Genomic DNA, 26465 nt, shown 5'->3' with positions numbered 1-26465 from the left:
AGACAGGATCGGGGATCATTTATACTGAGTCTAAATGGATGTTCAGAGTTGCAAACTGGCTAGCTTATGGGGCGGGGAGGGGGGAAGCCGAGTTCACGCATTTGAGCCCTCACGTATCTGGAAAATGAAAGGCTGCAGCCTCAGAAGTCCGACATACCATGTGATTAATAACCAACAAACATTTTAAAGTACAAATGATAAAATTAAATCCAGCTCGCCTGTACAGGAAACCCTGCTTCTAGTACAAATTATAGACTTAATAGGTTTATCTGGCCATGCCTGTCCTTTAAGTGGTGTATAATTATTCCTAAATGCTTCGGGAAAGAATTTGAGAATAACATATTAAATTCGTGAGCCCTAATTCACTAACAAGGTGAAAATCTCATTTAGTCTTCTGTGCACTTTTATTTTATTTATTTATCTATCTATCTATCTATCTGCTTGATGTTCAGTTATTAACCTTTATTCACCAGAATTGCTTCCAATGCTCTGCTTTTTCCACTCTGGCAGCGATAAACAACAAGGAATTAATATCACTACAGAATGCTTCAGGGAAATTATTTGCCGCATATAATTGAAACCTACTGCTGTCCTTCATGCAGCATTACTACAATAACAGGAAGTACTGGGAGACCAAAGGAGAGACTTTCGGCGTACCCCCGGGATAACTGTAGGCCTTCGTCCATGAAGCCGCTTTGCTCTTGTGAACTGAGGCTGATGCGTTATGGCCAAGTAAGATTTAGCAGACCCATGTGAAACCAGGGTCATGTCAGGATCCGGCCGATCAGAAGCGTGTGCGGAGTTAAGCGGCCTGTTCACCAGAGGTGTGGGGACCCCTTTATGTACTGCACATTCCAACTTCTGCCACCACTACCATGCCGGATTGCATGAGGATTCCCTGATTAAAGGGACTGGGGGCTTCTGGCTGCTGCCCCCCCCCCCCCCCGCAACCCACCTCAAGTATTAAGATAGAATCTGGTCTCTAATAGCCATGAGAATTAGCTTGGGGTCCCGAAGCGCTGGGTGGATTAACATGGGAGATTTTTTTTTTTTTTTTCTAAAATCTAATTCTGCATAAAATTAGCTCTGGTCTCAAAAACAAACTAAACAGACTAGAAACTGGAGGAGGGGGGGAGTCCTTTGTACTCACAGAATAGGTACTTTTCCTTCAAGTGTGTCAGAGCGAATTAGGACTATTAATGCTTTAACAACTCTGCTAGTTATTGAGCTGGTCCTTAAAACAAGGGAGGCAAGGGGGGGGGATCTGAATAGACAGATCTCTGACTTAATAGCCACTTCTCAGGTTGTTCTTTAGTCTCTGAGTATATGCACCTGCCTCCCATTTCCATTAATGGCATTAAGAGCTGCATATCGTGTGTAATACAGGATCATCAGGGTCTTTATTGCTGCTCTTTGAAAGGGAATAAAATCATGTCCCTTTCATTCTCTCTGAAACACTACGTGTTAAAATTAAGAGCCCTTGTGCTTTGCCCAATTACTTTCCAGATAAAGTTTCTCGATAATGTGCCTAGAAGTAATTTTAATTTGAACAAGCAAATATGTATTCTTTGTTTAAACATTTTTCAATTCCATTTGTGTCCCTGCTAGAATCCTCTGAAAGAACTGCTTAGATTAAAAGAAAGAAAGAAAGAAAGAAAGAAAGAAAGAAAGAAAGAAAGAAAGAAAGAAAACAACAAAACACCCCAAGTAAAATGGACTCCAGTGTCCTCACTGCTATTTAACAGCGTCCCCTCCCCCTGCAAGGCCCTCCCTCCCATAGGAGAGCTGCTGTACAAAGAACTCGTATCCGAGCCCTCAAAGAAGTCGAAATCCCAGTCCTAACCCTCTGCCAAACTGGTATTATTTTAGGAATGTTCTTTAATTTTAGCATTAGCTTAATTATACATACACATCTATAATCCATCCACAAATCAAACGTTAGTTGGCTGGGATGTAGACGTGTAGGGCAAGAGCGCTTGCATTTTAGCTAGTCCTTGAGTGCCTGTCTTGGTTAAGCTGGGGGCCAGGCACTTCCCAGCATTTAGGTCAGTGCATCTTCTCTCAATTTCACGGGCCTCTCAGAAGAGGATTTGTATCTTTATTTTTCTGCTCGGAAACTGAGCCTCAGTTTCTGTAACTGTAAAATAGGATCACAGCTTCAGAGCTGATGGTGAGGACGAAATAACATATATGTGAAGATGATTTCAGCACCATGTGAGTGCGAGGCATTGCCATTATTTAAAACAGTTACTTCTGGGGGCACCTGGCTGGCTCAGTTGGTAGAGCATGCGACTCTTTGATCTCAGGTTCCTGAGTTCAAGCCTCACATTGGGGGTAGAGCCTACTTAAAAAACAAAACAACACAAAACTAGTTACTTCAGTTCTGATTGTAAATACTTTTAAGTAAAATTCAGAACCAAATAAGCCCACTGATTTGGAATGTCCCTGATGTTTAACAACTGAATTCTTTAGTGTTTCCTAAGACCATCGCAGTTACATTTTTATGCTCTTTTCCCCTGCCACCTGCCACCCCATAAAAATTGATTTGCAAACATTACGGCAGGCCCCCCAGTTTGCAAGCAGTACTGAGTCCTTGAACTAGATGCTGTACTACAAAGTCAAAAAGGACACATTCCTGTGGGATAGAGGCTGTGTTGCCCGTAAATCCATTTACTTTATTCATCCACAAGTTGGAAGGGTGCAGGAAATTGGTAGGGGAAGTAATACTAGGCTCTTGGAGGCATCGATTACCTGCATCAAGATATGTTTTAATATTTTTTTTATTTTATTTATTTATTTTTTCAGCGTTCATTTATTTTTGGGACAGAGAGAGACAGAGCATGAACGGGGGAGGGGCAGAGAGAGAGGGAGACACAGAATCGGAAACAGGCTTCAGGCTCTGAGCCATCAGCCCAGAGCCCGACGCGGGGCTCGAACTCCCGGACCGCGAGATCGTGACCTGGCTGAAGTCGGACGCTTAACCGACTGCGCCACCCAGGCGCCCCATGTTTTAATATTTTTATGCAAGCACATGCACATTCATTATGAGTCCTGGCATAGGGTTTCAGGTCCTGAGGTGAGGCCTCTGTCTTCAAAAGGGCTTTGGGGGGAGTCTGAAGGTCAGTGCTTCCCAGTGGGATTAGGGACTGTAGTGGGTGGTGGTTGGACAGGGGAATGCTGGCCAGTGACAGGTTTGCAGGAGGGACTGGGGATGGGGGTGCTTGAGATCTGACATCTGTGCTGGTAGATTCTTAAGGCCCTTGGTTCCTCTCAAGGTCTTTGATGACCTGGGATGTTTCAGGGTCCCTGCTTGTACATGTAGTTCAACAGCCCAAGGTTTGAAGCCTTCTGAAGGCTTCCAGAAACATTTTACATGTGCCAAAGATAATGCCCAGGGTCTGCTTTTGGCTTGGGCTCTCCCTCCTACTTAGGTAATTGTGCATCCTTACATAACCTTTCAAACCGAAGACGGAGACGTTTATAGCAACCCTAAAGTTCTTCTCATCTCTCTTTCCTCTTTCAAAGTTTGGACTTTGAGATACTCAGGAAAAAAACAACTTTTCTTTGAAAAGAAGTGACTTTAATTCACTCCAGATTTAACAACAGGGTATGGCCCTTCTCCTGTCTTCAGCTGAAGGACATGACTTTGTGTGACGGGGATCCCTGAGACCGAACTAACTTTTAAAAACTGGATAGCACTGTTCTTTCCACGAAAAAGAAAAAAAAAAAAAAAGATTGCCTGGCTCCTTTTTATACGGGAGTCAAAATTGTCACAATTTGTTAGGCCTTTTACATTGCATTGTGTGCATGGCCCTTTCTCTGGAGAGTGGGTTCATTTGGACACATTACAGTGCATTGTCACAATAATAAGCCTTCTCCAGAGTGCCGTATCATGGGAATCATCCAGTAGGTAACCTTTTCAGCTTGGCTTGTTTCATTTAGCAATATGCATGTAAGCTTCCTCCGTGTCTTTTCATGGCTTCATAGCTCACTTCTGTTTAGCACCGAATAAGATTTCATTGTCAGGATTGTCACAGTTTATTTCTCCGTTTACCTACCGAAGGCTATGTTGGCTGCTTCCGGGTTTTGGTAATTATGTTCACAGCTTCTGTAAACATCTGTGTGCAGGTTTTTGCGCGGACGTAAGTTTTCAGCTCATTTGGATAAGTACCAAGGCGCACGGGTGTCTTCAGTTTTGTGGGAAACTTCCACACCGTCTTCCAAGGTGGCTGTGGCATTTTCCACCCCCCACCCCCCAAGGGACGAACGAGTTCCTGTTGCCCCACGTCCTCAGCGGCATTTGGTGTTGTCAGTGTTTTGGATTCTGGCCACCCTAATAGGTGTGCATTAGAATAGCTATCTAATAGGTATCTCTTTAATTTGCAATTCCCCAATGACGTATGATATGGGGAGCATTTTCTCATATGATTATTTGCCATCTGTAGATCTTTGGTAAGATATCTGCTCAGGTCGTTGCCCCATTTTCTAAATCGGGTTGTTTGTGTTCTTCTCACTCTTAATATCATTCCATCCTGTGACAGATGTTAATTTGGTCCCTTCTCACTGGCAGCTGGAAAGTTTGACTTGGGTTATGTCTCCCACTTAGATATGTGGGGTCTCAGGCAGACCATGCCTGGTACAGAGATCCCTGGGCTTGCCGAAGGAGTCACTGTAATTAACGTGCTTCCCGCGAAAGGGCAGGTAAAAAGTTAGCGATCCCACTAAGTGTGTAGCTTCCGCTTCACCTGTTGACGCTACAAACTTGGCAGTCTTGTCCTGCCGTCGCACAACATGTTCATCCCTAAAGATCACTGTGCTCTGCAAAATCGTGCAGTAAAACCACAGGCCTTATGGGAAGATTGGGGTTAGGGCACGGCACTAAAAAACTTAACTAGCGGCACATTTAAAAAGTAATAACCTAATAAAAACAATAGTATAGTTTTGCACATGCTGAATGATTAAGAAGTGCATAACTACTACGGCAAATATGGCACGAGAAAGCCAATGTGAAATTCACGTGCTCAAATGGTTGCCTCGGATATCACATTGGAACAAATTCTCATGTTCGAAATCAGCGTTCTAGCATAGCAGATTCTAGTGAATACCCTTCATTGCATTCTTTTTTTTAAAGTTTACCTATTAGAGAGCGAGCGAGCATGTATATGTGTGTGTGTGTGTGTGTGTGTGTGTGTGTGTGCGCGCGCTCAAGCGGGGAGGGGCAGGGAGAGGGGGAGAGAATCCCAAGCAGGCTCCACACTGTCAGCACAGAGCCCAAAGTGGGGCTCAAACTCACAAACAGATCACGACCTGAACCGGAATCAAGAGTCGGTCATTTATCCACACTGAACCGACTGAGCCACCCCGGCAGCCCTCTTTGTCGGATTCTTAAGCGTAGAAAGTTCCTTTCCTTCTCTTAATAGCTGCTCACATAGGACCTCCTTTGTATGTGCTGCCCAGAAGTGCTGCCATTGAGGGCCCGCTAGTCAGGACTCATCACCAGTCTGTCCTTTCCCCAGGGGGCCTCTTGTGCTGCTTGGGAGGGCCAGGTAGCATGCAGAGAGCTGACCTCTGGTTTTATGTAGGGGGGGACGCTATGTTGTTTGACCTCCTGCTTATTACTCAGAATCGCTGGTGTCGATGAAGCACTGGTCAGCGCTCCATGGCGAGGAGGCTTTAACTAGGGCTGGCTGCATATTTGAACCCTCTGATGAACTGTCTTCATAGAGTCATTGAAAGCATATCAGAACCAGGTCTTTCCAGAGTCTGGCATGGATCGTAACAGGACCGTATTGAGCGGTGTCTGCGTCTCTTTTCTGTGCAGTTTTCCCCTTATGGATTATAGAAACCATTTCTTCCTAGGGAAGCTCTCGATCATGTTAAAGACTCATTTTCAAAGGGAAAACAACGCCTTAGAGAGGAATTTGTTTTCAAAAATAGACATTCACATCGCATATAAATATACAGACAAGTGCTCCAGCGACAACAACAACAGCAAAACGCTGCCCTTCTGTTCTAAGAAAGAAATACTTTATTTTCTCTTTGCAGGGAAGGATTCTTCACAAAATACAAATGCTCTACTCTGTGTGTATCATCTCCTATAATCCCCCTCACTCGAGATGCTTTGGACTCAGAGTGTCTCTATTATTTTTGAAAAGCTTTGGGTTCTTCTGTAGATTGGCTGAGATAGATTCTTAGCCTTAAAACTTCTTGCCATCCAGGAGCTGCATCAGATTTGTAAGGCTGCTCTGCTTGGTTGGGAATGGGTCCCTGGGAGTCGAGAAGTGACATTTTAAAAAGGTTTTGTAAAGAGAATTCTGGATTCTCCGATCGTCAGGTCAAAGCAGTCCGGTTTCCATGGAGCCTCTGATTTCTCTGTTATTATTTGCTATTGAGGACCACTCTGTTGTCTCCAGAAATGTTGATAGAAATGTCAGTGTTTCAGGTGGAGAATGGAAATCGGTATCTTTGCCCAGAGAGTGAGGGCAGTGGTTTTGATCCTTGGCTCACCAATTGATTCTTTTACTTGAGACCTTCGTGTATATCAGCACTGATTTCCATGTGTTCCCTCCTTTAAAAACATTGTAAAATGTATTTTGCCCTACAGGGAACTGTGACTTCTTCCACTTGCAAAGTATCTGAATACAGGATTTAGAAAAAAGATTTTTTTTATGTAATGTCTATATCCAACACGGGGTGTGAACTTCCAACCCCGGGATGGAGTTGCACGCTCTTCTGACTGAGCCAGCCAGGCTAACTCTTATTTTTTTTTATTTAAGTAAGTTTCACATAACAGAAAATTCGCCATTTCAACTATTTTAAAGTGTACAATCCAATGGCATTCAGTATATTCACATTATTGTGCAACCATCAACCATCACTGATTGTAGAACATTTTCATCCTCTCAGAGGTAATATTCTGGGGGCTCCTGGGTGGCTCAGTTGGTTGAGTGTCCAACTTCGGCTCAGGTCATGATCTTGTGGTTCGTGAGTTTGAGCCCCGCGTCGGGCTCGCTGCTGTCAGTGCAGAGCCCGCTTCCGATCCTCTGTCCCCTCCTCTCTCTGCCCCTCCCGGGCTTGCGTGCTCTCTCACGCACAAAAAACAAGCATTTAAAAAAAGTAAAATCCTGCACCCAATTAAGTCACCACTCCTTACCGCCCCCCCCCCCCACCCGCTGGCAGTTATTAAACTCTTTTCTGTCTGTATGGATTTTTGCCTATTGTGGACATTTCATGTAAATGGAATCATGCAATATCTGACCTTTTGTGCCTGGCTTCTTTCACTTAGCATCATGTTTTCAGGGTTTATCCCCAGTTGTATCTTTTGGCACTTGCTTTATTTTTATGGGTGTATAATATTCCATTGTTTTCTTGTGCCTCATTTTTTTATGTACTTGGTGGACATTGGGTTTCCAATTGACTATTGTGAATAGTGCTGCTATGGACATTCATGCCCAAGTTTTTGTCTGAACCCCTCTTTTCAATTTTCTTGAATGCAGTTGATCCCTTTACAATACCGGTTTGAACTGTGGGGGCCCACTTTTATGTAGATTTTTTTAAGTACATTACTGCAAATGTGTCTGCTCTTTCTTATGATTTTCTTTTCTTTTTAAAGATTTTCTTTTCTTTTTTAAGTACATTCTACACCCAGTGTGGGCCTTGAACTCACGAACCCGAGATCAAGAGTCACATGCTCTTCTGGCTGAGCCAGTCAGGTGCCCCGTCTTCCTTATGATTTTCTTAATAACACTTTCTTTTCTCTAGCCGACTTTATTGTAAGAATACAGTATATAATACACACGACATGCAAAATACAGGCAAACGACTGTTTATGCCATTAGCGAGGTTTCCGGTCAGTAGTAGGCTATTTGGTAATTAAGTTTTCAGGGTAAGCAGTTTTAAGCAGATTTTTGACTGTGCTGCGGGGAGGGTCGGTGTCCCTAACCCCTAGTTGTTCAAGGGTCCACTGTATAATTGTAGGAGTGGAGTTGCCAGGTCATATGGTAATCCTACGTTTAACTTTTTGAGGGACTGCCCAACCATTTTCCATGGTGGCTGTGCTCCATTTTACATAACTGTCAGCAGCATGTGATGTGAACACAGGTCTTCCTGACTCCAGAGGCTGTGCCCATTTTCTTGGGCCATGCTGTCTCCTAATAACTCCCCAAGGGATCCAACCCGCCCCCCCCCCCCCGCCCCCCGACCGAATCTCACCTCCAGCCAACAACAGAAGCACGTTGCGTGGGGTTTCATGTTGTCAGAGGAAGTTGTTGGTAATGTGGATTTGGCTTGGGGGAAGGAACAAGGGTTTGAGAGATTGGTCAGTGGACATCCTCCTCTTCCTCAGTGTCAGGTAATGGTTAAGAGTGTACGTTCTGGGACCACGTATCGTATGATTCCAATTCTAAGAAACGTCCACAGCGGGCAAATCCATAGAGTATAGGATCGGTGGCTGCTGGCTGCTTAGGGCTTGGGAACTGATGTGAGGACTATGGTATGGGATTTCTTTTTGGGGGCTAATGAAAACGTTCTCATATTGACTGTGGTGATGGTCGCATGAGCCTGAATACACTAAGAGCCATTGTGTAGCACAGTTTAAGTGGTGAATTTTATGGCATGTGAGTTATATCTCACGCAAACATTAAAAAACAGCATAGGCTCTGGAGCTCGTTAGTGACTCTGCTCCAGTGTTCATACGTGTAGAAGGAGGTAAAATAATAGTTATGTACCTACCTCCTAGAATTGTGATGATCAAAGGAGCTACCATGGATGATATAGTGCCTGGCATGGTGCCTGACACATAACAAGTGCTCAATGTATGTTGCTAACTATTGGTATTAGCATCATAAAGCATTTTTTGAAGATCCAACTGATAGATGTTGTTCATGAGAAGGCAACAAAGACAGGAAATAGGTAGAATTCCACTCAGAATTTAAGTTCTTAGTTCAACCCTGCTGCCCAGGGAAACGAACAGTACAGGACAACGTAATGAGGCAATAATTCGGATAGTAATGAGAGATGAGGTCATGTGGCAGGGGGTGCTGGGTAGACCTAGGGGCTAGAAAAAAACATTGGTGGTGATGTGGGAGAGGAAATTGTATTAAAAAGGCTGCTCTGCCCTCACTGGCAACAGATGTTGGGAGGTCTTGGGCCCTGGGCTCCAGGGCCTCTGACCTCCTTGAAATTCTCTCCGGTTCCTTTGGAGGTCATGATCCCCCAGTTGGAGGAGTCCTGGTGTAGATTAGCCTCCTTCGGTATGTTTTCCTCTCTCTTTCCCTGATGCCTCCCTTCCCCAGGCTTTTGAGGAACTTGGAGGTAGGAGCTCCTGCTAGTAAAGAAACCAGCGGCCTCTCAAGGGAAGCAGAGGAAAAATCCGGGATGGGACGCACAGCAGGAGTCGAAGCCACACGGATCTGTGAGTGAAAGGGAAGCAGAACAAAGCTGCCGCTTGCCCAGTCGCTCTCAGGTTGAAGGCCCTCCAGAAAAAGCGTGCCCACCGTTGTCTGTGCTCACGCTTGCAGGCTCCAGGCATTGAGCCTCTGCCCGGCGCCTCCCAGGCAGGGTCCCCTGTGAGGGGCAGACAAAGGCAGAGAGATAGTCAGCCTCCCTCCCCCCCAGCCCCTTGAGGAGACAGGCCCAGAGCAAACACGCGGAGGGCCTGGGGAGCACTTGCAGAGAACAGGCTGCAAGTGCAAGCCGACAGCCGCCCCCCGGGTGTGGGCAGCGTGGGTCGCGGCTTCCTTTCACCGAGGGCATTTCGGCCGTCTCTGGGTCTCTTTTCTGCAGCCCAGGGCGGCCTGCAGACCGATTCTGTTACCGCCGGGAGAGCCCCGAGCTCCCAGCGTGTTCGGGAATCTGTCACCGAGCGAGCGGTCAGCACGGCTGGCTGCTCCTGCGAGGGTATCTGTGTTGGATTCCATCATGGAGGCAGGAATGCTCTGTCAGCTGAGGCCGCACACGCGCACACCGTGCCCAGACACATGCCTGGGCCGTCATGTCAGATACGGGGATTTCGTTGCCAGAAGTCGGCGAGTGTGAAATGCCATTGGCAAGGCCCGGGGCGGGGGGCAGCCCTGTTACCCTGGGGAGGTTTTTCTGGGCGGCAGGAGGGGGCCCCCGGGGTCAGATGGGTGGCTTCTCCCTGTCTGCCCGGCCCTCCCCGGCCTGCTGTCTGTCCATCAGCTGCAGGGCCGCTGGCCCTGAGCACGCGGGCTGCTCCTTGGCTTTGAGCCAGTGGCGAGCTGGGAGCCTGTGACTTTGAGACTTGGCCCTTTTCAGTTCTCTTTGTTCAGAAAAAAGTTTCATCCTGGCTCTCTTCAGTGGCTGCCGAGGATTAGGAGAACCCCGGGGAGACTTGGCTATAGGACAGCTCTCAAAGCTGTACTGGGAAATTTGAAGAGGGGCCATTTCTGTCTGTCTTATTCCAAGTTACATTCTTCTCTCCCTTCCTAAACGAGTTTTTACTGTTGCAAACCCTACGGTGTAATCCCCTGCAGCTATGGAGCGGATTAGACCAGTATCTGGACCGGTAAAATATTTTAAGGACCATCGCGGTGGACAATATAAAGCAAAGTTCACATCCAGGCACTTGTGTTTAATAGTCGCAGCGGTTAGAGCCACTACTTGCTTTCCCTGGGTTAGCATTTCTCATCCTTTTGGAGTGTGGGGGGGGAGGAAGTGTGCTTTTCAGTGACTGGAAAGGAAAAGAAAGAAGGGAGGCTTTGCTCTCCCTAACAGCGAGAATTGGATTGCTAAATGGCCAAGGGCTGTGATATTCCCAAGTACAAGTGGGCCATTTTCAAGAATGTGTAACTACTTGTAGTTTCTCCAGTTAATATTCTTAAGAAATGGAAATTGCCTCAGCTGTAAAGTGGTTTCCTATTAAGCTTTCTTTTTTTAGTGTCAGTGGCTTTTACCTTTAAGGAATGCTATTTATTCAATGATTATGAAGAAATTGTTTTTGAGAATCTGGTTACCACAATAGGTGGACAGATTTTTGCATTTTCCAGAAGCTGCCCTTTGTTGTAAATCTGCAAAAATGCCTCTATCCATCTTATTAGCATGTTTCTTTCAGTACTTGGGGAGAACTTTACTGTGAATTGCTTCCATTAGAATTATTTCCTTGAGGACACATTAACAAATCAGAAAGCTGTGGACTACTACATACACATGCCAGGGGTGGGTAGTTCAGTTTCTGTAATCCCACAATACACAAATGTTGGCAGGATTTCAATGATCGTATTAATCCTGTGAGATACTTTGTCATGCATGATAGATGATATTTACAAATTGAGGTCTGAAATGGTCAGACGCTTTGAAGATACTTTATTATGCAGTATGTGCAAGTGTTTATATTACTTGTTTTAGACTATATTGGCCAACCAGGCAGCAAAAAACATACAGTGTCCTAATAGGCTGCCACAGCTTCCTAACAAACCTGCAGGTTCCTGGGGAGTTTTGACAGCCTAAACCAACAAGGTTTGTCAAAGGTTTTGCCAAGGTCTTTAAACCCTATGGATACTCGGAAGGTTTTGATCTCTCATGTGAAAGCTAGTCCGTTTAGATGCCGTCCATATACCTCTTGAATGACTTGCTTAGTAAATTTCTGTATTGTGAACTCAGAGTGCAATACGATAGTCCTGTTCTGAAGAGCTGGTTCTTTAAGGGCTCTGCTTGATTAATGAGAGAGGATTTGAGCATAATTAGGAATCACAGTGCTTTTGAAGACTGGAAGTGGAAGCCCAAGAAGGGTCACTGATTTGTTCTCAAGGTTCTAGAAGCAGATTGACTCACTGGGCCTTGTTTCCTCTCAACATGTGTAACCAACTGTAGGTTGCTTTCGTTAACCCCCCCCCCCCCCCCCCGCCCACCCTCCCACCCAATTTTGGAGACTTTTAAGCTTTTAAAGGTTTCTGTGATCAAAGAAGCTCGGTTCACCCTGGCCATATTCCACGTGACTTTGCACATTTTATTTCCTTTTTCTTTTCCCAGCTACCTTCCCACCTTTAGGCTTGTTTCTCCCACCAAGCGTCTCCCTTCCTGTGACGTTCTTCTCCTTTTTCTTTTAGTTGTCTTTCTCCCCCCCCCCCCCCCCCCGCCCCCCAGCCGCCCTACTCCAGAAAGTCTATTCCCTAGTGTTCCCGAGTTTTACAATAGCATGGTACTCGAGGCACAACCGAATTACTATTTTGTACAAAGAGTAAGGCTTTTCACCCTAGATGGCTGTGGAGGGCTTTGGTTTCAGCCCTTTCCCATGGTGCCGGGCACCTCCAGGCACAAAAGTGTGCTGGGTTGGTGTCTTCTTTCCCTCCAGCTTTATTGAAGTAGAAGTCCTCTGCTGTAAAACTCACTCGAAGCGTACAGTTCAGTGGTGTTAGTATGTTCCCAGAGTCACGTGGCCACCACCACCGTCTGTTCACAACGTTTTTGTCACCCCCGGAAGAAACCCTGTACCTTTTTAGCGATCAGTCTCCTTTCATACCACCTGTCGCAGGCCTAGGCAGCCACTAACCTGCTTTCTGTGCACAGACTCCTGTCTTGAGGGCCCCATCTACAGTCATGTCCCCGTGATAAGAGGCATCGTCGGGTTGCCCACCCACTCACCCTGATGGCGGCCTTCCTGATTTTTGTCCATTCTCCCTCATTGGCTGGACCTATCACTGAGTACTTTAGAGGCAGGTCAACTTGAAGATGAGTGTATTCTGCACTGCCATTCCCATGCAAGAGCCTCCAGAATGGGGCCTTGGAGAACCTTTATGTGAACTTTGTCTCTGATGTCTGACTTCCTTCCTGACTTCGTTTTTTTGTCAGATGACTGCTTACTCTTTGCCCCTAAGCCCTGGTGATGGCAAACCCTGAGAGTGGAAGCTTCCTCAAGGCAGGGACTTTGTAACCCGAGTCTAATGCCTGCCTGCCAGCCACATAATAGACACTCCTTGTTCTCTGAATGAGGGAGCTTACGCACTGATATTAACGAAGAGTAAATTACCCTAGCTTTTTGACACCTACATGTCACTGTTAGCTAATTGAGCCCATTTGTGCTGTTGTGCTTTTCTCTTACTAACCCACCTGTAAAATCATTAAAGAAAAAAAAAGCATGTAGGGCGCCTGGGTGGCTCAGTCGGTTAAGCATGTGACGTCAGCTCAGTCATGATCTCACAGTTCGTGAGTTCGAGCCCCACGTTGGGCTCCATGCTGACAGCTCAGAGCCTGGAGCCTGCTTCGGATTCTGTGTCTCTCTCTCTGCCACTCCCCTGCTCACAGGCTTTCTCTCTCTCAAAAATAAATAAACATTAAAAAAATAAAATAGCATATAAAACGGATATCAATACATTCTGGTACTGATCAGACGCGTGCTCTTTTCTCAGCACCGCTTGTTCCTGGTGAGTCTGGTTCCTATCCAGGAGCAAACAACGTGATGCTCCATGAAGTGTTAAGGGAAAAAAAAAAAAAGTAGAAGGTGTAGGGGACCAGTTATGTCTGCTCTTTCCTACTAATGCTGTAGAAATCCAGGTAGCTGCCTGGATTCTTTGTAGCTCTTCTTTATCTGAGGATGAGCATCTGGTAAGGAATGCTTTTGCTTGCAATCCACTACATGCCCGTGGAGCAGTCAGAAAAGAAGTGGGAGTGACGAGATCCTATCACAGATTCCTCGGATTGCCGGAACCATGGACCTGGTGGCGAAGTTGAGAAAATGTCGGTGAAACGTTAATGGGGCTGCCCCAGGGAGCATGGCACACGCAGCCCTCAGGCATCGGCAAAAATTCAAAAGTGAAACCTGTAGGGTCATTTGGGTTTAAGGTTGTCCACCAATAGGATGTTAAAAGCCACACACTGAGGAGCAGAATGTTGGAAATTAGCTTTGAACTTTCAAAGCTTGCTATCCAAAATATCCCGGCAACTCTCAAAAAGCCACAAGCAGGCAGTGCAGTGCTCCCGAAGACATGTGCTTGCTCTTAAGCAAACGCCTAAAATGTTCCTAATTTGTACCAGAGACCTTATCGAAGGGCTTTGCAAAACTTCCAGTTCAGCAATTACGAGTATTAGTTGAGCTTAACCTCTGAGTCATGGGGTGGGGAGGAGGGAATTATCATTTTATTCTACTTTTCAGCTCTCAAGGCAGGTGGACCTTTCTAAGAGTAGACAGTGGCCTAGCGGAAAGGGATTGGATGAGAAAAGCGAAGGAATTTGAGCACGTTCTCTTTTAGAACTCGGCACTGCTTTCCTTCGAGAACACTGTCCCTACCGTGCGCTGTAGACATGAAAACGCCGAACAGAAGTGTTAAAACCCCATCCGTGCAGACTACTTCATGTTAAGCTTTGGAGTTTCACCGCTCCCACCCTCCGGCCCCATTTTAGCTATGATACGACTAGGAAGCGAACCTTTCTGAAAGTGGCTTTCACTGTTACTTCCTAGCAAAGCATTTTTGACAGTCCAGAAGACAAAGCTGCGTGTTAGGAAAACAAGTGACACATATCTTGGGGTCGGTGACCTTTAAGTAATCATAAACTCATTGGCCTGGAATTAGGATGTGGGTTTCTTCAGGGGAGAGCTTTGTAAGTAGATTGTAAAAGAGAGGGTCGGAGAAATACATTCCCCATTACGTCCTGTGTCTTGATTTCTAATTTTCAGAAAATGTTAGAAACGGGGAGAATTCTGATCTAGCGAGTAAGGAGATGTTCTTACTGAGCCAGAAACTGCATTTTTCTGGTGTTTTCTCTGTGAACGTGTCAGACTTGTGCTTGCCAGGAGCTGCCCTGAAGCTGATTGTCTGCAGGGGGTGGGGGGGGGATGGGGTGGGCTTGGTCACTAATAGGTGTAGATGATTGGAGAGAGGACTCTAAGTGTTACACTTTAGACTGGAAAGGAGAGGTCTTTCTAGAAAATGAACACCAGCATTTTATGACTACCCTTAACATATATACCCTTGGGTATATATTACAACACAAAAAGACTTTCTGAAATTTAAAAGCAAAATTCGGGTTCCGTGTAACCTCTTTCAAGCTGTGGAGCCTGGGTCTGGGCGGGGAAGTTTGGTGTTTGGGCTCAGCGATGAAGGACTGAATGTGCTCATTTAGGGTAGGAGCAGCAGTCATTTCTATGAAATCACCTGCAGCCCCCTCGGCTCAATTTTAGAATGACTTTCAGACTGTCCAGGAAAGCAAATTGCTTGTCTTGGGGCCTCAGTTTCTGTTGGCTAAGTTAATTGCCTCCCTCTGTGAGAAACATTGCAACTGGTCTAGTGGCCAAAGGTGCCTTATGTTAACCAATTTGGAAAAAGAGAAATCAACTCAAGCATATATTTTTTTTTTCTCTCCAAGAATTGATACACCCATTAAGGACAAGCTTTGTGTATAAAGATGGCTTTATTTATATTTAGAAGTCATGGCCGCAGGCTTTTATTTGATAAGTTTGAGATTATAAAATCTGAGCGTATCTCAGCATTGGGACAGGGCAGGCTGCTGACTTTTCCCCAGAGAGAACCGTGATTTGGGTAAAGTAAAAAAATTGGCAGGGATGTGGGGGTGGGTGGGCGGGGGGCATCTTGGCAATTTGCACTTATGTCAAGACCCAGAGAAGAAGAGCTAATGAGGCTAGTCTAGGCCTAAAAATCAAGAATTAAAGTAGGCTTTTAATTAACAGTTTTTAAATTTGCCATAGTTTCCAATTACGTTTGTATTTGAACAGGAAGGCAGCTTAGGACTTCTCTTCATTTCCTAACGTGCTCATGAAACGCTGAATGGGAACTTGCTTTTAAAGACCGATTTCCACACACATCCAGACACGGCAAATACATTGGGATGCCGGAGCGTGATGAATTTTTCAAATATTCCAGCAAAGGTTTCAGAGAACTCATGAAACAAAAGCATTAAGGATTGCGTGTCATAGCTAATAAAGTTTGCTTGGATCTCACTTAATTTTTCTGCTCCGCTTCACAAAGTAATTGAAACTTCCTTTTTGCTTCGAGTCTCTCCTCCCCACTCCCCCCCCCCCCCCCAAAGGCTACAGTCTTAAAAGAACATCTCTTTTGGTTAGCAGTTCTGTGGAATTTCTCTGAATGTAGACCCAGGTCCTCAAATAGTTATTGAGCTAGTGGTCATTCAGTCCTTGGAAGGGAAATTAGTTAAATCTGCAAGTGGCTTCTGGAGGCCAAAGAACATCCAAGGAGAAAGGGGGCTTATTACAACCGGAGCATTTGAGAGCATCTCTTGGATAAGCCCGGAAACGTGGTCCAGGATAGAAAGCAGAGATGATGGAACTGTCCCCCTGGAACAATGAAGGTATGAAGAAATAAGCGCCAACTGACAACAAAACTGAGGAACTTTCCAGGAGCTATCAATGGATGCAGGTTAGCTAAGATCATGAACTTCCCAGTGCCCCACGTCTAGCTGTTTGCTGCTTTATTTCAAGTGGTTCTCCAGAAAATTGCGTTTTCCGACAAATAAAAACAACCCCGGAAGTCTTAACCACCTCTTGCAAAACAGCTCACTCCTCCCTCCCTTCCAACCATGTTTTGTTTTGGGTGAACAGTAAAAGACAAAACAGAATGACTTTACCAGAAAATTCGGGGGACAGATTTTGCTGCTGTGGCTGGGGAGGTGAACAAAAACCTCAGATTGCATAGCCTCTATTCTCAGGGCAAAAGCTTATTTCTGGAGCGATGTGGGTGGGTTTTGAGGAGCTCTTCTGTTTTTGTTTTAAAGCATTTGGTAAGAAGACACTTGACTTTGAAATTTGATTTTCATATGTACTGGCTTGAGAGACCTGATCTCCCACCTCCACTCAATCTACCTTGTCAGCTTTCATTTTTAACTAAGTAATCAGCTAGTTGACATACCTTGCTTATTTTAAAAGCAATCATATGGGAGTAATTTGGCCTTTTTTTTTTTTTTTTTTATCAAGTTGAGTGTTAATTATTTGGTCTCCCTCTTGAATGGTAGGTTGTTAATAGTAATATTAGTCGCAGCTGGGCTGCGAGACCTTGACTCCAGAGTCCTTGGTTGAATGTTTTATAGGTCACTAAACAATTTTCTGATGAAAATGATTTATTTAAGCCCTAATTCTCAACCTCTGTCTTTCCCCAATCCCTTAGGATAATTAAATGCCCGGCACTGTACGTCTCACTAGTTACTTGCTGTTTGAGAATCCTCATTTACATGTTCATATCCTGTGCAGAAAGAATGATTTATCCTGGGAAGAAAGCTTTGTAAATACTAGGGTGTTTCATTCAATTCAAATTCATTTTGAAGAGAATAGTACTGTGGATTGAGTGTGGTACTTTTATCATCTAAGAAAATATTGAGAAAATGGCTTCAGTATAAAGTAGTAGGATATTGGGTGAGCGACACATTTGTTTTTTTTTTAATACTTTGATGTGGCTTCTTGGTTTTGTTTGTATATCCAAGTGCAGATCCTACCTTATACATAGGTGTACACGTGGAATATGTCCTAAATTACAGCACCTTACCGTATGCCAAACCAGGGAATCGGGTGAGACTGAGTCACTGTGCAAGTGAAGCATTTGAAAAATATTTTGGCAGCCTTGACTAGGGTTTCATGTCATTTGTAATCAACCGCATCCTAAATATTATATTAGGTTTCGTTGCTTAGCTCACACTATCTAACGGTGACAAGTTCAATATTACTTAAGACAGACTTGAATTTATCTCATGTAAATGACAGTGGTTCTGTGAGGACTACAACCTAACAGGAGTATAACAAAACCAGGAACTGGGGTCAGAAGCCCCACAGGGTATATAAAAGGGTCATAACCTTTCTCAGAGGAGGCAAACGTAACTGACGTGATAGTTTTTCGGGAGCTCTTGATTGCACGAAGGGAGGCAGTAACAGGATGGAAAGCAAACATAGAGCACATAATAAGGATTAAATTAATTGTACATCCTACTTCTTGGGAGAATTAAGGATGTGGTTTTCTATGAAATCATTTGATTGCAAGCAGAATAAAATTAATTCCCTGGTTTTGCATATCATAACGCACTATAACTTGGCATCGCCCATGTATACATCTGTGGTATAAGGTGGAATCTTCACGTGCATACACGGATAAAGTCAAGAAGCCGCGTCAAAGTACTAAACAAATGTGTCGCTCACCCAATATCCTGTTCCTTTATACCGAGGTAATTTTCTCAGTATTTCCTTAGATGATAAAATTACCGTGCTCTTCAAAATCTTAGAGAAACTGTAAATGAACAAAATCTTACAGATGATAAGGAGTATAAAACATGTTGAAAGATGGCAGATTTTATTAGCAGTCCTTTTATGAATTGAAAACCTCCTTTTAGAATTTGGTGTGGACAGAAGGAATGAAGTCTGTAGTCCGCGTGGACGTTCGGAGTACTGGAAAACGTGCCACGTTGCTGTCTCCGAGTGTCTCATTCAGGGAGACCTGTGTCCTCATTGAAGGGCCTCCATTGGCCATCCAGATCATTGTGATTACATTAAGACTTCATACCCCGGCAAGAAAAAACCAAGCAGGTCCAATTAGTTTCCGGCACTGTTTTTGAGATGGTTCACAGTTGGAAGAGAGATGGCATGGAGTGGAACAGTTGTGTATTTTTTTTTGACCCTGTTTATTTGAAAGAAGCAAAGGATACTTTACTTGAAAGATTATAGGTGAGAGAAGGGCTTCTTGTTCTGATTTGCCCGGTACAGTTCAGGTTCACACGTGTTGTCCCTGCATGATTGTTTGTTTTTTATTTAAAATTCTTTAATGTTTATTTCTTTTTTTTTTTTTTTTAATTTTTTTTTCAACGTTTATTCATTTTTGGGACAGAGAGAGACAGAGCATGAACGGGGGAGGGGCAGCGAGAGAGGGAGACACAGAATCGGAAACAGGCTCCAGGCCCTGAGCCATCAGCCCAGAGCCTGACGCGGGGCTCGAACTCACGGACTGCGAGATCGTGACCTGGCTGAAGTCGGGCGCCTAACCGACTGCGCCACCCAGGTGCCCCTAATGTTTATTTCTGAGACAGAGACAGAGCACGAGTGGGGGAGGGGCAGAGAGAGAGAGGGAGACCCAGAATCGGAAGCAGGCTCCAGGCTCTGAGCCGTCAGCACGGAGCCCGACGTGGGGCTCGAACTCACAAACCGTGAGATCACGACCTGAGCCAAAGTCGCTTGCTCAACTGACTGAGCCACCCAGGCACCCCCTTGCATGATTGTTAATAGGGTCTTCTTTCCCTGTCAAATGTGTCCTGGTGGGCTATAATTTATGGTCAGCCTCAGGACAGGAAATGGTATATTCGTGAAGAGAACTTGGTAATTAAACCTGATTTCAAAAAGTTTGGCTTCAAAAAAAGGCTAAGCGAACTTTCCAGTTCTTCGCTAGGGGTGAGTTAGCCTAAGGTTGCGGAATGAAGCTCCACCAGGTCAGTCTCCTGGCCAAGCGGGTTCTGGATTCATTGGGAGTGCTTTTCAAGGAGGCAGGAAAGCCATATATACCGATGGCATAGAAAGGATCTTACAGAATAGAATCGAGCCTGACTGATAGCACCTGTGGGCCATCATTATGAAGATCGCTTCTCATAACCTTGGCTACACGTCTGGATGCAGTAAGAGTCGGGGAGGGTTTTGGGGACCAGCTCGCAAATATCTGCCTCCCTCCGTGTAGCTTGTGTGTGAAAGTTGAATGCAGGGTACACAACTGCGTTCCTCCAGGGCCTGCCAATGTCTTTGTTTTCGACCGATAAAGTGAATCTTTTATTCTCTACGAACCTCCTCCCAGGGAGTAAGAAAGAGTAGCAGACAAGCGCTCTTTACTGTTTTATTTGTGTATTTTGTTTTTTGTTTTTTTTTAAACTGGTTACAGCGCTGTAGGCCAAAGTATGAATTATGGTTTTGTGCCCAGTGATCAAATATCATCAGCCTAGGGAACACCATAATACCCAAGTTGTACAGAAATGTCCAAATAGTGTGGAATAGGGTGTTTTGGAATCAGATTTATGTGTTTATTATTGTGGCGTGTGGTTTAGTGGGCTTGGAGCTAGGAGACGGATTCCTGTGCTGTGTTAGATGACCTTGGATAAGTCACTTAATCCCTCCGTGCCTTCTGTCCCTTTTCTACTTTTCTGAAGCTTAACAAGGATACAGAAATCCTCTTCTGGGGTTAAAGAAGTGAATTGCTTCCTTCTGAGAGATGAAGTCCCTCGCTCACCTTGTGTCTCTCTTGCTAAAATGGGGGAGGTCGTGGAGGACTTTCTGAGTGTCTTCAGCTTTAGCCCTTCCCCCAAGCAGGCAGAACGCGCGTTAGGATGTGGAGGGTCCCTGGACAAGAATGTGCACCCTAAGTGTAGTGGGAGGTGGGAAGGCCCGCAGGATTATTTCTAGCTCTGGGGGCACTGGGGTGGGTCAGCTCCCTTCCCAGGGCAATAACAGGTGTCGGCAAGGGCAGCAGGGCAGTGTTTTAAATTTTTTTTTTTTTTAACGTTTATTTATTTTTGAGACAGAGACAGAGCATGAATGGGGGAGGGTCAGAGAGAGAGAGGGAGACACAGAATCTGAAACAGGCTCCAGGCTCTGAGCTGTCAGCACAGAGCCCGACGCGGGGCTCGAACTCACGAACTGCGAGATCATGACCTGAGCCGAAGTCGGACGCTTAACCGACTGCGCCACCCAGGCGCCCCAACAGGGCAGTGTTTTAAACTGGAGCCTTGAATGGAAGGCCCCTGTGGTGAAGCTGTAAGTCGGGCCAGGGTAGGGTCCCAGTCCAGCCCTCGCCAGTTATAGGAAAACTTAGTTAATCGGGCAGCAGTGGGCTAAGACAGTTAAGGTCCTTAACCAGCGAATGTCACATGAAGACACCTGGATTACCTTGTGGCAGTTGGTAAGTGCCTCTTAAGCAACCTGGTTCAGAGAGACCATGATCGAGAGGCGAGTAGGGACAAGCAGCGAGGATGGAAACGCGAATCTCCAGGTTTTTTGTTTTTTGTTTTTTTTTTTTAATTTTTTTTTCAACGTTTATTTATTTTTGGGACAGAGAGAGACAGAGCATGAACGGGGGAGGGGCAGAGAGAGAGGGAGACACAGAATCGGAAACAGGCTCCAGGCTCTGAGCCATCAGCCCAGAGCCCGACGCGGGGCTCGAACTCACGGACCGCGAGATGGTGACCTGGCTGAAGTCGGACGCTTAACCGACTGCGCCACCCAGGCGCCCCACGAATCTCCAGGTTTTGAAGGCACCTTAGCTCCTCAAGTCCAGGTTCGTTACCTGAAGGTTTCGAGACCACCTCAGCATGTTGTCCATGGGGCCCTGTGCCCTTTGAGGTTCACGTAGAGGACTTAAAATGTGGACCTTTATGGTAGTGTGAACAGGTTATATTATTAGTCTTGTTGACTTTCGGTTTCAGTGGCTCTTAGAACGCTTATTCCCGGGGCGCCTGGATGGCTCAGTCGGTTAAGCATCCGACTCTTGATTTTGGCTCAGGTCACGATCTCCCGGTTCGTGAGTTTGAGCCCTGCATCAGGCTCTGTGCTGATGGCACGGAGCCTGCTTGGGATTCTGTCTCTCCCCCTCTCTCTGCCCTTCTCCTGCTTGCACTCTTTCTCTCAAAATAAAAAAAATAAACATTAAAAAAATTTTAGCACACTTATTCCTTAGGATTTTATCTCGATCAATTGCAAGTGATTGCCCCTGCATTCCTTTCTATTGACGTGTAATTGACATGCAGTGCTGTGTTAGTATCAGGCGTGCGGCGTAGCGAATCGACAACCGTATGTATACATTACACAGTGCTCATCGTAGTAGGTGTAGTTACCATCTGTCATCAGACAACATTATTACAATATTATTGACTATGTTCCCTCGACTTTTCATCCCAGTGACTCATTTCTTTATTTTGTAACTGGAACTTTGTGCCTCTTAGTCCCCTTCACCTATTTTGCCCATCCCTGCTGCGCCATGCCTCCCACAACCACCAGTTTGTCTTCTGGACTTCTGACCCCTGTCTTTGTTTGCTTTGTTCTTGAGGTTCCACATTTAAGAGAAATCCTTTGGTATTTGTCTTTCTCTGTCTGACTTATTTCAGTTAGTACAGTGTCATCTAGGTCCATCCATATTATTGTGAATGGGCACGATTCCATTCCTTTTTTTTTTTTTTATGGATGAATAATACCCCATTGTGTGTATGTATACACCACAGCTTCTTAATCCATTCATCTAGTGATGGGCACTTAGGTTGCTTCCACATCTTGGCTATTGTAAATAATGCTGCAGTAAACATTGGGGTGCGTATATCTTTTCCAATTCATTGTTTTCAGTTTCTTTGGCCAAATAACCCAGTATTGGAATTACTGGATTACACGGTATTTCTATTTTTTTTTTTTTAATTTTTAAAGGAACCTCCATACTTTTGCCACAGTAGCTGTACCGATTTAAATTCCAACAGTACACAATGGTTCCCTACTCTTTACATCCTTACCAACACCTGTTATTTCTTGTCTTTTTTATACTAGCCATCCTGACAGGTGTGAGGCGATACTTCATTGTGGTCTTGATTTGCATTTCACCGATGATTAGTGATGTTTTGCATCTTTTCATGTCTGTTGGCAATCTGCATGTCTTCTTTGAAAATATGTCTGTTCAGGTCCCCTGACTATTTTAATCGATTATTATGTTTTCTTTGGGTGCTCAGTTTTATGAGGTCCTTCTGTATTTTGGATTTTAACCCCCTATATCGGATAGATCATTTGCAAATCTGTTCTCCTGTTCAGTGGGTTGGGTTTTCCTTTTGTTGATGGTTTCCTTGGCTGTGCAAAAAGCTTCTTCGCTTGATGTAATCCCAATACTTTATTTTTTCCTGGATTTTTTTTAATTGAAAATGAAGTCAAGAAAGACCAGAGTATCCTAGAGATTCGAAGTAGCCTATAGGGCATCCAGTTTGAAAGGGGAAACTGAGACCCAAAACAATAAATGCTGTGCTCGGATACAATTTATGAAATTGGTCCTATAGCCTTACGTCCATCCTGCCAGGCTTGTACTGAGGGTAGGTTAGTCTGCCAGTGGTCATGGGAAGAATGTTTTGCTTTAGTTCGTTACTGCATTTCAGTCCTCCACCCTTTGATAGAATGGGAATCATATTCCGTTTGTCAGTGGTGTTAAGTTTAAATTGGCTTCCAAAGCGAAAGTCTGCAAAGGGGCCCGTTTATTATCTCTAGAAATGTCCCCCCATTAGCCTTGGCAAGCCTCCAGCCCTGCAGACGTAATGGACTGAAAACTCTGTCCGTTCCCAGCTTTTGGCATTCATAGATTGGAATGTATAAACTGAACCACCCCGCAGAGGTATACACAGCTTTCGCCTCATAATTTATTAAAACACAGCTACCCTATTTGGCCTGCTACTAAATGCAGAAGGTAGAAATCGCCATTGAACTTGGAGAAGCAGGGTTAGGGAAGAGAAAGTACACTCACTACGGAAGGGGTCAGAAATTATCAGAAGATCTCCCTAAGGATCTCTAAGGACCTCCGGTGACTAAGAAATGACAGGTTTGGTCTGTATCTGTTGGCTCTGAAGCCCTTTCCAGCCCTCACATCCATCCAAAACAAGTATTTATTGAGAGAAACTCAACCAGGTACTGTGGCTCAGGATGTTCAAGTGAATAAAATGAACCCTTGGTTACTGGAGAGGCACTCCGTGTAGGAGCTCACTGGGGGGCTGATGTTCATCAGCTCTGCCCCCCACAGGAGGCCCTGGGAGCCCCTGGAAACAGAATCATGGGGAACATAAGATCTTAGAGGTCCTATGAATGTTGGAGCCAGATGGGAGTACAGAAGTCATCTTACAGAATGAAGTCTTTGAGATCCAGACGAGGGCATACTTGCCCCCACGTCACCCAGCCACTCTGCGGCAGTCAGTTTGAGGACCACGGTGTCTGACTTCTTCATCATTGTCCCTTAAATGATACTATGCAGGGTCTTACTCTCTCTTTTGGGCTCCAACAGAATATGGTTTGGTGTCATCTGTGGCGATCCCATTTGCTGCACATATGAAGCGTTCATCATCCTTTTCTAAATCACTTTGATCATTTGTCTTACGTGCACCAGCTCGTTGAGGTTTACCTGCCACTTTTTCTGCCCACGGTCTCATGAACTGGCTATGTTCTCTTCCCCTGATTTCTTTCCCTGCACGGGAGTGCTGAGTGCCGGCTGCACTGGATCTCAACCTTGTGTAGTCTGAGAAAACCATAGTGTGTTCTATAAGTGAGATAGTATTCAGTGTGCAGACCGTACTTGGCAGACCTATAGATATTTTGAAAATACCTCAGAGACCCACAGGATGGGAACCACTGAACGGAACCATTGAAAACATATGTGTAGCTTTTATGTAATGATAATCATCTCTCTGTGCATACCTGATTCGTGCCTTCATTGTATTTGACCTGAGATCCATGAAGCTGATAAGGACTTGAGAAGGCTGCTCTGATAGCATGTAAACACTTGGAGAACTGATGAATGTCCTGCTACAGCGTTCTCTCCTTTCTGTACAGCTCTCAAGGGATTGCTTATGAACATTTCACTCTCCAGCCATTTGCCATTTCTGATCTTACTGTCTAAAACGTGTGCCCTCTAACCTAACATCCAGTATAGGATGTTGCTTCATCTTTTTGCAGAAAAAAGCACGCAAAACAGCTGCAACTATTTAGGAAAGATGAGTAATGCAGAAAACAGTGCATATTTGCAGGTTTTAACAGGCTTGTTTCCTTTTTCTACCAAAAAAACCCCCCTACAGACTGATTTTTTTAAAGATCTTTGAAAGGAAAATCATTCTAACTTTGGTTTATTAAATAAGGTTGGAGATTCTTGAGATTCTCGTGTTCTGAAGAGATGGCCCTATCAGTGCTGGTATCCGTCGAGTGGCAGAGGGTCTCCTGGGAACAGGGAAAGTCAAGAAAGTCAAGATAGGCTCTCCAATAGATACTTTTGGTAAGATGTTGTCCTAACTGGGGTGGAAAGAAATGGGAAGGGAATGGGCTGCTGGAATAATCTGTATTAGACTCTGAGCTCCTTTAGGGCGGAGACCAGGCTCATTTCTTACCCTCCGCATTTGGCATCATGCCTGACACATACGAGGTAGCCAGTAAATGTTCATTGACTAGAGAAAGAAAGGATGGTTCATGGGAATATAGGTAGAGCAAGCACGCATGAGAGTGGCGAAAGGTTAATGAAATATTGGGATGAAAAGGTGAAGTTTAAAAAATTAGCTGGAAAGCTTGGGGGGTGTGCCTCACAGGCAGGCACCAAAACCAAAGTTGAAATAGAATAAAACATTAAGAGACAAGACACTGGGGAAGTTGTAAAAAAAAAAAAAAAACAAAAACTTATTTGGCTTCAGGGCTACAGTTCTGCAGCTGTGATCAGGGAAAATGCTCTGCCCAGCAGCCTGAGTAATGAATAAGAAGAATTTTCAGAATGGAAAGAAATCAACAACTCTGTGAGTCTCCATAAACAATCCATTGCAGCCCACCCCCATCTTTGACAAGAATGACCTTTTACCTGCCCAAGCTGTCTTCCTAAAATGAGTTGATAACATTTGCATTAGTAGGGTCTCTTTTTAAAAAAAAAAAATTTTTTTAATGTTTGTTTATTTTTAAATGTTTTTAATTTATTTTTAAGAGAGAGCGAGAGCACGTGCGAGCAGGGGAGGGGCAGAGAGGGAGACATAGAATCTGATGCAGGCTCCAGGCTCTGGGCTGTCAGTACAGAGCCTTATGTGGGGCTCGAACTCATGCACTGTGAGATCATGACCTGAGCCGAAGTCAGAAGCTTAACTGACTGAGCCACCCAGGCGCCCTAATGTTTATTTTTGAGAGAGAGAGAGAGAGAGAGAGCGAGCGACAGAGAGAGGGAGACACAGAATCCGAAGCAGCTCCAGGTTCTGAGCTGTCAGCACAGAGCCCGACGTGGGGCTCGAACCCAGGAACTGTGAGATCATGACGTGAGCTGAAGTCGGACACTTAACTGACTGAGCCACCCAGGTGCCCCTAGGGTCTCTTAATCAGTGGAGAATGAGACTGTCTTAAACATCTTAGTTACTCTAGAAAGCACAGTTTTTAGCTGCATTAGGAACAGTGGATATTCTTAGATTTTCAACAGCGTTCATCTCTAGATCTCTTTGAGATCATTTGTTGTGTTCTGATCCAGACAGTGAGGTATTCCTTTCACAATTTCTGAAAGATGTAATTCATATGGGAGTTATTAAAGAAAAGTGGTGTATATGATTCTTACTGTTTCGTGCTACTTTTACAATTGTGCGTGTGTATTTGAAGTTCAGAATGCCTTGTCTAAGTTTTTGGATGAAAACAGGAAGTAGTGACTAAATTTAAGTGTGTTTTCTTATTTGAGGGATTAAAACCCATGTTTTGGAGTCTGTTTTGTTTTGGTCATCACTCCCAATTTAAATGTCATTGTTGTTTCTGGTGGCCAGAGCAGCCAGCTTGTGGAGACCAATAACTT

General features: G+C 44.8%; 1 protein-coding gene across 1 annotated transcript in view; it reads left to right on the top strand.

Moving 5' to 3' along the window:
• Nucleotides 1-26465, top strand: part of GPC4 (glypican 4) — a 110383-nt gene that overhangs the window by 23379 nt on the left and 60539 nt on the right. The gene's annotated exons all lie outside the window — the stretch shown is intronic.

This window comes from Leopardus geoffroyi, chromosome X (assembly GCF_018350155.1).
Source record: "Leopardus geoffroyi isolate Oge1 chromosome X, O.geoffroyi_Oge1_pat1.0, whole genome shotgun sequence".
NCBI lineage: Eukaryota > Metazoa > Chordata > Mammalia > Carnivora > Felidae > Leopardus > Leopardus geoffroyi.
This window is presented reverse-complemented; position numbering and strand designations above follow the sequence as displayed.